The sequence below is a fragment of the Schistocerca americana genome, chromosome 3, assembly GCF_021461395.2.
Source record: "Schistocerca americana isolate TAMUIC-IGC-003095 chromosome 3, iqSchAmer2.1, whole genome shotgun sequence".
Taxonomy (NCBI): domain Eukaryota; kingdom Metazoa; phylum Arthropoda; class Insecta; order Orthoptera; family Acrididae; genus Schistocerca; species Schistocerca americana.
This window is the reverse complement of record NC_060121.1, coordinates 52,181,781-52,192,664: the sequence shown is the minus strand read 5'-3', so window position 1 is coordinate 52,192,664 and position 10,884 is coordinate 52,181,781. Positions and strand designations below refer to the sequence as shown.

The 10,884-nt window shown below is 42.9% G+C and overlaps 1 non-coding gene across 1 annotated transcript; it reads right to left on the bottom strand.

Moving 5' to 3' along the window:
- Positions 1-457: 457 nt before the first annotated feature.
- Positions 458-532, bottom strand: Trnak-uuu. The gene has a single exon. It is a non-coding gene; the product is annotated as a tRNA-Lys (tRNA).
- Positions 533-10,884: the final 10,352 nt, after the last annotated feature.

Here is a 10,884-nt window from a genome sequence, read left to right as displayed (position 1 = left end):
ATCAAGATTTAAGTGAGTTTGAACGTGGTGTTGTAGCAGGCGCACGAGCTGTGGGACACAGCATCTCCGAAGTAGCGACGAAGTGAAGATGTTCCTGTACGATCATTTCACGGGTGTACCGTGAATATCAGGAATCCGGTAAAATATCAAGTCTCCGACATTGCTGCGTCCGAACCATTTAACGAAACATCATCGATATGGGCTTTCGGAGCTGAATGCCCACTCGTGTATCCTTGATGACTGCACGACACAAAGCTTTACGCCTCGCCTGGGCCCTTCAACACCGACATTGGACTATTGGTGACTGGGAACATGTTGCCTGGTCGAACGAGTCTCGTCCGAAAGAACAGACACCATTGCTGACCTGAAGCCGTCTAGAACGAAATGAGAATGATATTTATACCTTCAGCTGCTGACGAGCGTTGATGTATATCAACGGCGACAGGTGAAACATGTGTGCCCCGGCCGGTACTCGAACCCGGGATCTCCTGCGTAAATGGCAGACGCTCTGTCCATCTGAGCCACCGAGGGCACAGAGGATAGTGCGACTGCAGGGACTATCTCGCGGATGCCTCCCGCGAGTCCTACATTCTCACCTTGTATGTCCACACACTACATTCGTAGTGTCCCACCCCAACACACTCATTACTCGTGGAAGACATTCTTACCAAGCCCCATAAGAAATCGGGGAATATGTGTGCATTCCCTATTTAAGAAGAAGGTCATAACCAGGATTTCCAAAACTATATACTTATGTGGATATGGTGTCTGTTCTTTCGGACATGTCTGAAAGAACAGACTCCATTGATGACCTGCAGACGTCTAGAACGAAATTAGGATTGTATTAATACCTTGAGCTGCTGACGGGCATTGATATATAGCAACGGGGACTGGTGAAAATGTGTGCCCTGACAGGGATAGAGCGTCCTTCATGTAAGCAGGAGATCCTGTTGTTCGAGTCCCGGTTGGGGCCCACATTTTCAGAAGGGGCCGTTGATATATATATTGATATATATCAACGCCCGTCAGCAGCTGAAGGTATTAATATAACTTCAGACACTAGTCGAGCCGTGCCACGTCGAGTTGCGGTACTTCCGCGTACTCATGGGGGCTTTACACGATGTTAGGGTGGAGTACCAGTTTCTTTGGCTCTTCGGTGTATATGACTTACAATCAAAACATTTTTACATATATGGTAATGTTCGTATCACTTATGGTGCAATTTAGTGGTGATAGAGTCTTCGACGTGTTACATCAGTACTGTGGTGTATCGAGGTGAGTGAGTGTGGTTGGCAGATACCTCAGTATACTGCGGGTTGTAGAACACTTAGTTCTCTTAGAAAAGGCTATATTCTCTATGATCTTTGTATATGCGAGTATATTAAGTAATACGGTAAAGTTCAATCCTCTCCCTGTTCCATCCATACTGACATTAACGTTGCGTTTCGCGACATATTTAACCGCAGTAATACTCTCTTAACATAATGCTATTTAAATTAAGCTCGAAATGCGCGGAAGTTGCTTTATTTCATTAGTCATGTACTTTTCTTTGCATATATGTAATATATTGTTTTCACAATACTTGCTTACAGACTATATTTGCAGTTACTGACGAAAACGCACTAAATCGTGAAAAGGATTATACATACGAAGAATAAGCGAAATTCTTATGCGAAATCACTGTAGAGAACCGTTCGGTTACCCATTTGTTACTTACCAGTGGTTGTACCTTGTAGTCTATCGGGATTTTTTTTCTTTGTCACTGTTGATTGTCGGCAAAGTGCAGTTAACGAAAACGCACTGGGACATTACAAACTGATATATTTATTAAAGTTTGAATGACGAAACTGCGCAAGCATCGTATGGTGTCCGACGAATGAAACAATAAACGCATTTTCACAGAGTATGTAGCTTTTCCTAAGGGTATTTGTTGCTCAGTATTTCGCAAATTTCTGTTCGCCACACTTATCCACTATCACGCACCAAGAGAAAAGTCGCTTACCGACAGCGTGAGACCAAGCGGTAGCTTCGAACATAACAACGAGTCGGTGGCAGTCGGTCATGCCGGAAAGTCTGTCAGTAAAAAAAAAGAACAGCCCTACGGCCTACCCAAACCATTGTTTCCCATTCCGGGTAGATGGCGCTGTAATCGACAAATATCAGCTGTGCCTGTTTTTGCATTTAAGACACAAAGCATTTTATTCTACGTTTCATTTACAAAGTAAATGTAAACCTTTCTATTCAAAAGGTACATACTGATCTTCAGACGTTGCTTGAGTATGTTGTAAATGTGTACGGTGCAAATAAAAAAGATTTCTAGCAAATAAGCTACCTGTATGGTAACGTAGTTATCTGTTTACTACGGGGTTGGCTGTGATAAGTGCCCAAACCACGTGAATGCTTCGCCATGCGTTGTGGCCGAGCGTTTCTAGTTGCGTCATTCTGGAACCGCGCGATCGCTACGGTCGCAGGTTCGAATCCTGTCTCTGGGATAGATGTGTGTGATGTCCTTAGGTTAGGTAGGTTTAAGTAGTGCTGAGTTCTAGGGGACTGATGACCTCAGATGTTAAGTCCCATAGTGCTCAGAGCCATTGGAACCATTTGAAGCTGAATGCTTCACTTCAGTCGCCTCCCTCGAACCCCGCCAACAGGGTGACCGATTTAGATGTGCGTTTCCGCCCAACCGTTGTAAATCTCACGCTGGCCGCTACGCGGAATACAAACCACAACCAGTGTAATAAGCTAAAACGCCCATGAGGTGATAATGATTGGCTCACCTGCCGCGGATACTCAACGAAATCAAGCATTCCAATGGTGAGCGGCATGGGCGCTCAGCGATAGTAAGCATCCCGATGCGAAGAAAATACTATTACATCAAAACCTTGTTCCTGGATCACGTTAAACGTCGATTCTAACCAGACACTGAAACCGCTAACCATGTTACACTCTACAATCCAATTTGGAACAGTCAAGTTGGTATCCCACTGCTATCCAGGGCGTCTCCAGACTCACCTTCGCTAAGCATCGGCGCTCAGTTCGAAGAGGGACTCAAGACTGAAGAGAGCTATACCCCAGCCAAAGAGATTCCAGGCCGGAGGCGTTTGTGGAGACGTCATGGACAGTGGTGGTATACCGAGCTGTATGTCGCCCACCGTATGACCCGACAACCAGGAGTCATGCTCTGGGGTGCCATTACTTTTCACAGTAAGGCCCCTTTGGTTGTCAGCCGCGATATCCTTACAGCACAGTGGTACGTGTAAGACATTGCACGTACTGGTTTTTTTTTTTTTTGTGAGAAGCCATTCCGGTCTGACATTTCAACAAGACAACGCCTTCCAGCATACGGCGAGAGTTTCTACTGCTTGTCTTCGTCCTGGCCAAACCTTACTTTGGCCAGCAAGGTCTCCTGGTCTCTCCCCAACTGAGAACGTTCGGAGCATTATGGGCAGCACCTCATCTACATGGATACTCTGCAAATTGCATTTAAGTGCCTGGCAGAGGGATCATCGAACCACCTTTACAATCCTGTATTATTCCGATCTCGTATAGCGCGCGGAAAGACCGAACACCTATATCTTTCTGTACGATCTCTGATTTCCCTTATTTTATCGTGGTGGTCGTTTCTCCCTATGTAGGTCGGTGTCAAAAAAATATTTTCGCATTCGGAGGAGAAAGTTGGTGATTGGAATTTCGTGAGAAGATTCCGTCACAACGAAAAACGCCTTTCTTTTAATAATGCCCAACCCAAATCCTGTATCATTTCAGTGACACTCTCTCCCATATTTAGCGATAATACAATACGTGCTGCCCTTCTTTGAATTTTTTCCTTGTACTCCGTCAGTCCTATCTGGTAAGAATCCCATATCACGCAGCAGTATTCTAAAAGAGGACGGACAAACGTAGTGTAGGCAGTCTGCTTAGTAGACCTGTTACATTTTCTAAGTGTCCTGCCAATAAAACGCAGTTTTTGTTTAGCCTTCCCCACAATATTTTCTTTGTGTTCCTTCCAATTTTAGTTGTTCGTAATTGTGATTCATAGGTATTTAGTTGAATTTACGCCTCCATATTTGACTGATTCATCCTGTAACCGAAGTTTAACGGATTCCTTTTAGCACTCATGTGGATGACCTCACGCTTTTCGTTATTTAGGCTCAATTGCCCAATTTCGTACCATACAGATATATTTTCTAAATCATTTTGCAATTTGTTTTGCTCTTCTGACATCTTTGCTAGTCGATAAACGACAACTTCATCTGCATACAATCTAAGACGGCTACTCAGATTGTCTTCCAAATCGTTTATAAATATAAGGAACAGAAAAGGGCCTGTAGCACTACCTTGGGAACACCAGAAGTCACATCTGTCTTACTCGATGGCTTCCCGTCGATTGCTACGAACTGTGACCTCTCTGACAGGAAATCACAAATCCAGTCAGCTGAGACGATATTCCAAAGCACGCAATTTCACTAAAAGCCACTCATGTGGTACAGCGTCAAAAGCCTTCTGGATATCCAGAAATACTGAATCGATCTGAAATACCTTGTCAATAGCAGTCAACACTTCATGAGAATAAAGAGCTAGTTGTGTTTCATAAGAATGATGTTTTCTAAACCCATTCTGATCGTGTGTCAATAGATCGTTTTCTTCGAGGTAATTCATAATGTTTGAACACAATAGAGGTTCCAAAAACCAGCTGCATATCGACGATAACGATATTGGCCTGTAATTTAGTGGATTACTCCTACTACCTTTCTTGAATATTGATGTGACCTGTGCAACTGTCCAGTCTTTGGGTACGGATCTTTCGTCGGGAATTCGACGATGTAACGGCCCGGTTGGACAGAATTTTGGCACGATATCCCTCAGAAGAACATCCAACAACTGTATTTGTCAATGCCGAACCGAATAAATGCCTGAATAAGCACCAGAGGTGGACCAAAGTGTTACTTATTTGTTCGGTTTCTGAAGCTCTTTCTGTTGGATAAATCATCCAGATTGTTCTGTACATGTACTACACATCGACCGATTTTCGTCTCATTCGCAATATTCCTTCATGGCGTATAGTTTTGTGTCTTAGAATGTATATCCATATTTCCAGAATGACTACGGAAGATGCTTTATAAATAAAAGCGAAGCACTTCTGGTGAAAGTACTCTTTAATTATTTGCAGTACCCTTAATATGGGAAAACCATACATAATTATTCTACAACTGATTGCAAATAGTAATGACAGTCCTTTTTTAACAGCAAAGCGTTTTCAGAAGAGAACGCTTCTGCTCAGATAATGCGTTTACCTTTAATCAGTTTCAATAGATGGTTCAAATTGCTCTAAGCCCTATTCGACTTGACATTTGAGGTCATCAGTCCCCTAGACCTGGAACTACTTAAACCTAACTAACCTAAGGACACCACACATATCCATACCCGAGGCAGGATTCGAACCTACGACCGTAGTAGCAAAGCAGTTCCGTAAGGAAGCTCCTAGAAACTCTCGGCCACAGCGTCCGGCCAATTTCAATAGATCATCGAACATTGAGGACAGCTGAAATCTCTCAAATTGAATGAAGCTCCATGGCTCGACCGAATCCCTTAACACGCTGCATGGTACGTGCGGCTGTGTTAGCACTTCTGTTAACTATAATCCATCGTACATCGCACGAACAAAAAGCCCTGCCCAGTAGTTGGAAGAAATCACAGATCGCACCCACCTACAAGAAGGGCAGTACAAGTGATCCTCAAAACTACCGTCCGGTATCCTTGATATCGATTTGTTATAGAATCTTCGAATATATTCTAAATTAAAAAATAACGCGGTATCTCTAACAGAACGACCTCCTCGGCAACCAGTATGGATTCCGAGAAACATTGATCATGTGAAACCCAACTCGCAATTTTCTCAGGTGACTACTAAAAGTAATGAATGAAGGCAGATAGTTGCAGTATTTTTCGATTTTCGAGAAGTATTTGACTCAGTACCACGGCTATACTATCATCAAAACTAAGACAGTATCGGCTATCAGTGGAAATTTGTGACAGTTGAGGACATTTGATAAGGAGAATGCAGCTTGTAATCTTGGATAGAGAGTCATCATTAGGTATCAGAGTAGCTTAGAGTGTGCCCCAGGGAAGTGTCTTGGGAGCCTGGCTCTTCATATTGTGCAAGGTGATGCAAAAGTCCATATTATTTCAAAAGTCAATACTTGACGGAATAATGCAGGTAGAGAGAGCCGCGCGGGGTAGCCGCGTTGTCTTAAGCGCCTTGGCACTGTTCGCGCGGCTCCCCCCCGTTGGAGGTTCGAGTCCTCCCTCGGGCACGGGTGTATGTGTTGTCCTTAGTGTAAGTTAGGGAGCGATGATCTCACCAGTTTGGTCCCATAGGTACTTACCACAAATTTCCCAAATTCAGGTTTTTACTGAAACTAAACAAAGTGCAAATGACAAACAATCCTGAGATAGTAACGAGCATCAAAACCGATATAGGGATTAGTGAACACAGGGTTGTCGTAGCGAGACTGTATATTCTGATCCCCAAATCCTCGAAAAATAAGCGAAAAATATACCTGTTCAAAAAAGCACATAAAACTTCACTTGACGCCTTCCTGAGAGACAGTCACCACTCATTTCAAATTAATAATGTAAGTGTAGACCAGAACTGGCTTGCATTCAAAGAAATAGTATCGGCAGCAATTGAGAGATTTATACGAAATAAACTAACAAACAATCGAGCTGATTCTCCTTGGTACACAAAACGGGTTAGAACACTGTTGCAGAAACATTGAAACAAACATGCCAAATTTAAACAGACGCAAAATCCCCAAGATTGACGATCCTTTACAGAAGCTCGAAATTTAGCGCGGAGTTCAATGCGAGATGCCTATAACAGTTTCCACAACGAAACTTTGTCTCGAAACCTGTCAGACAAACCCAAGAGATTCTGGTCGTATATGAAGTATGTTAGCGGCAATTTACAATCAATGCCTCCTCTGCGCGATAACAATGGAGGTACTATCGAAGACAGTGCCACCAAAGTAGAGTTTCTAAACACAGCCTTCCGGAATGCCTTCACAAAAGAAGACGAAGTAAATATTCCAGAATTCAATTCGAGAACAGTTGCCAACGAGAGTAACGTCGAAGTTAATATCCTTGGAGTAGTGAAACAACTCAAATCACTTAATAAAAGCAAGTCTTCTGGTCCAGACTGTATAAAAATTAGGTTCCTTTCCGAGTATGCTCAAGCATTAGCTGTATACTTAACAATCATATACAACCGTTCGCTCGACGAAAGATCCGTACCCTTAGACTGGAAAGTTGCACAGGTCACACCAATATTCAAGAAAGGTAGTAGAAGTAATCCACTAAATTACGGGCCCATATCGTTAACGTCGATATCCAGCAGGATTTTAGAACATATATTGTGTTCGAACATTATGAATTACCTCGAAGGAAAAGGTCTATTGACACACAGTCAACATGTGTTTCACAGGAACGATCTTTCCTAAACCCAACTAGCTCTTTATTCACATGAAGTGCTGAGTGATATTGACAAGGGATTTCAGATCGGTTCCGAATTCCTGGATTTCCGGAAGGCTTTTGACACTGTACCGCACAAGCGGCTCGTAGTGAAATTGCGTGCTTATGGAATATCGTCTCAGTTATGTGACTGGATATGCGATTTCCTGTCATGGAGGTCACAGTTCTTAGTAATTCACGGAACGTCATCGAGTAAAACGGAAGTGATTTCAGGCGTTCCCCAAGGTAGTGTTGTAGGCCCTTTTCTGTTCCTTATCAATATAAACGATTTGGGAGACAATCTGAGCAGCCGTCTTCGGTTGATTGCAGATGACGCTCTCGTTTATCGACTGATAAAGTCATCAAAAGATCAAAACAAACTGCAAAACGATTTACAAAAAATATCTGAATGGTGCGAAAAGTGGCAGTTGACCCTAAATAACGAAAAGTGTGAGCTCATCCACATGAGTACAAAAAGGAACTCTTTAAACTTCGGTTACACGATAAATTGGTCTAATCGAAAAGCCGTAAATTCAACTAAATACCTAGGTATTACAATCACGAACAAGTTAAATTGGAAAGAACACATAGAAAAAGTTGTGGGAAAGGCTCACCAAAGGCTGCGTTTTATTTTCAGGACGCTTAGAAAATGTAACCGACCTACTAAGGAGACTGCCTACAGTAAACTTGGCCGTTCTCTTTCAGAACACTGCTGCGCGGTATGGGATCCTTACCAGATAGGACTGACGGAGTACATCGGAAAAGTTCAAAGTAAGGCAGCACATTTTGTATTATCGTGAAATATGTGAGAGAGTCTCACAGAAATGATACAAGATTTGGGTTAGACTTCATTAAAAGAAAGGCATTTCTCGTTGCGACAGAATTTTCTCACGAAAGTCCAATCACCAACTTTCTCCTCCGGATGCGAAAATATTTTGTTGGCACCGACCTACATAGGGAGAAAATATCACGACGATAAAATAAAGGAAATCAGAGCTCGTACGGAAAGATGTAGGTGTTCATTCTTTCCGCACGCTATAGGAGATTGGAATAATAGAGAATTGTTAAGGTGTTTCGATGAACCCTCTGCCAGGCACTTAAATGTAATTTGTAGGGTATTCATGCAGATGTAGACCAACAGATGGCTCTTTATATGATACAGAAGCAATATTTAGCATTGCAATTGATTTTTGACGATGTTCCTTATAACAAATTCTCAGTATGTCGGCCGTCATTCATCAACAGCGCTTGTAGTCAGACGACAAAGTTGTGAAAACCTCTGTACAACTTCCCAGTAGGCATGGTGAGAAACTGCCGTCGAGTGTTGTCTTTTAGCATCGCTAATGTTGTCTGACGATCGTGGGTGACTTGAGACTTCAGGTAAGCCACAACCAATAATCACACGTACTGAGGTCTGGGGACCCGGGAGTGGATGCTCAGCACGCGATCCTCACTAAATAATGTGCGCGAGACATCTTTCACACGTGTATCAATGTGGGGTGGAGCGCCATCCTGGATAAAAGTCGTACCTTCTGGCGAGTGTTTATTAGCCAGACATGGGACGATGACATTTTGAAACTTCGGCCTACCTCGCACCCGTCACGCTGACAGTTTGAAAAGTTGCCCGTCTGTTGCCCAGTTTTACTGTCGTTTTCCGTTTCAATAAAAGCCGATGTCATTTCAGGCATTTGTTTCACTTTTTACCACTCGGCCTAAGTTGTTCCATGAATTAGGCTACAGGAAAATTAAAGAGGTCTTCGGGGAAAAAGAGAAGCAGCTGTACGAATATAAGGAGCTCAGATGGAGAACCAGTCTTCAGCAAAGAAGGGAAAGGTGGGAGGTCGAAGGAGTAAGTAGAGGGTCTATACAAGGTACGGGATGGCGGGTTAATAGTAATAATTGTAATCAGTCATGTTGTTGTTGATGTTTTGGTCTTCAGTCCTGAGACTGGTTTGACGCAGCTCTCCATGCTACTCTATCCTGTGCAAGCTTCTTCATCTCCCAGTACCTACTGAAACCTACAACCTCCTGAATCTGCTTAGTGTATTCATCTGTTGGTCTGCTTCTACGATATTTACCCTCCACACTGCCCTCCAGTACCAAATTGGTGATCCCTTGATGCCTCGGAACATGCCCTACAAACCGGTCCCTTCTTCTGGTCAAGTTGTGCCACAAACTCCTCTTCTCCCCAATTCTGTTCAATACCTCCTCATTAGTTGTGTGATCTACCCATCTAACCTTCAGCATTCTTCTGTAGCACCACATTTCGGAAGCTTCCATTCTCTTCTTGTCCAAACTATTTATCGTCCACGTTTCACTTCCGTACATGGGTGCACTCCACACAAAGACTTTTAAATCTATACTCGATGTTAACAAATTTCTCTTCTTCAGAAACGTTTTCCTTGCCATTGCCAGCCTAAATTATATATCCTCTCTACTTCGATCATCATCGGTTATTTTGCTCCCCAAATAGCCAAACTCCTTTACTACATTAAGCGTCCCATTTCCTATTCTAATTCCCTCAGCATCACACAACTTAATTCGACTACATTCCATTACCCTCGTTTTGCTTTTGTTGATGTTCATCTTATATCCTCCTTTCGAGACACTATCCATTCGTTCAACTGCTCTTCCAAGTCGTTTGACGTCCGCCGATGACATTGTAATTCTCTCAGAGACAGCAAAGTTTTTATTTCTTCTCCATGGATTTTAATACCTACTCCGAATTTTTCTTTTGTTTCCTTCACTGCTTGCTCAATATACAGATTGAATAACATAGGGGAGAGGCTGCAAACCTGCCTCACTCCCTTCCCAACCACTGCTTCCCTTTCATGCCCCTCGACTCTTATAACCACCATTTGGTTTCTGTACAAGTTGTAAACAGCCTTTCTCTCCCTGTATTTTCCCCCTGCCACCCAAGCCCTCTATATGCTCCTTCCACCTTTCTGTTTTCCCTTCTTTGCTTGGAACTGGGTTTCCATCTTGATATTCATACAAGTGGTTCACTTTTCTCCAAAGGTCTCTTTAATTTTCCTGTAGGCAGCATCTATCTTACCCCTAGTGAGATAATCCTCTACATCCTTACATTTGTCCGATAGCCATCCCTGCTTAGCCATTTTGCACTTCCTGTCGATCTTATTTTTGAGACGTTTGTATTCCTTTTTGCCTGCTTCATTTACTGCATTTTTATATTTTCTCCTTTCATCAGTTAAATTCAATATCTCTTCTGTTACCCAAGGATTTCTATTGTCCCTCGTCTTCTTACCTACTTGATCCTCTGCTACCTTCATTATTTCATCTCTCTAAGCTACCCATTCTTCTTCTACTGTATTTCTTTCCCCCATACCTGTCCGTTGTTCCCTTATGCTCTCCCTG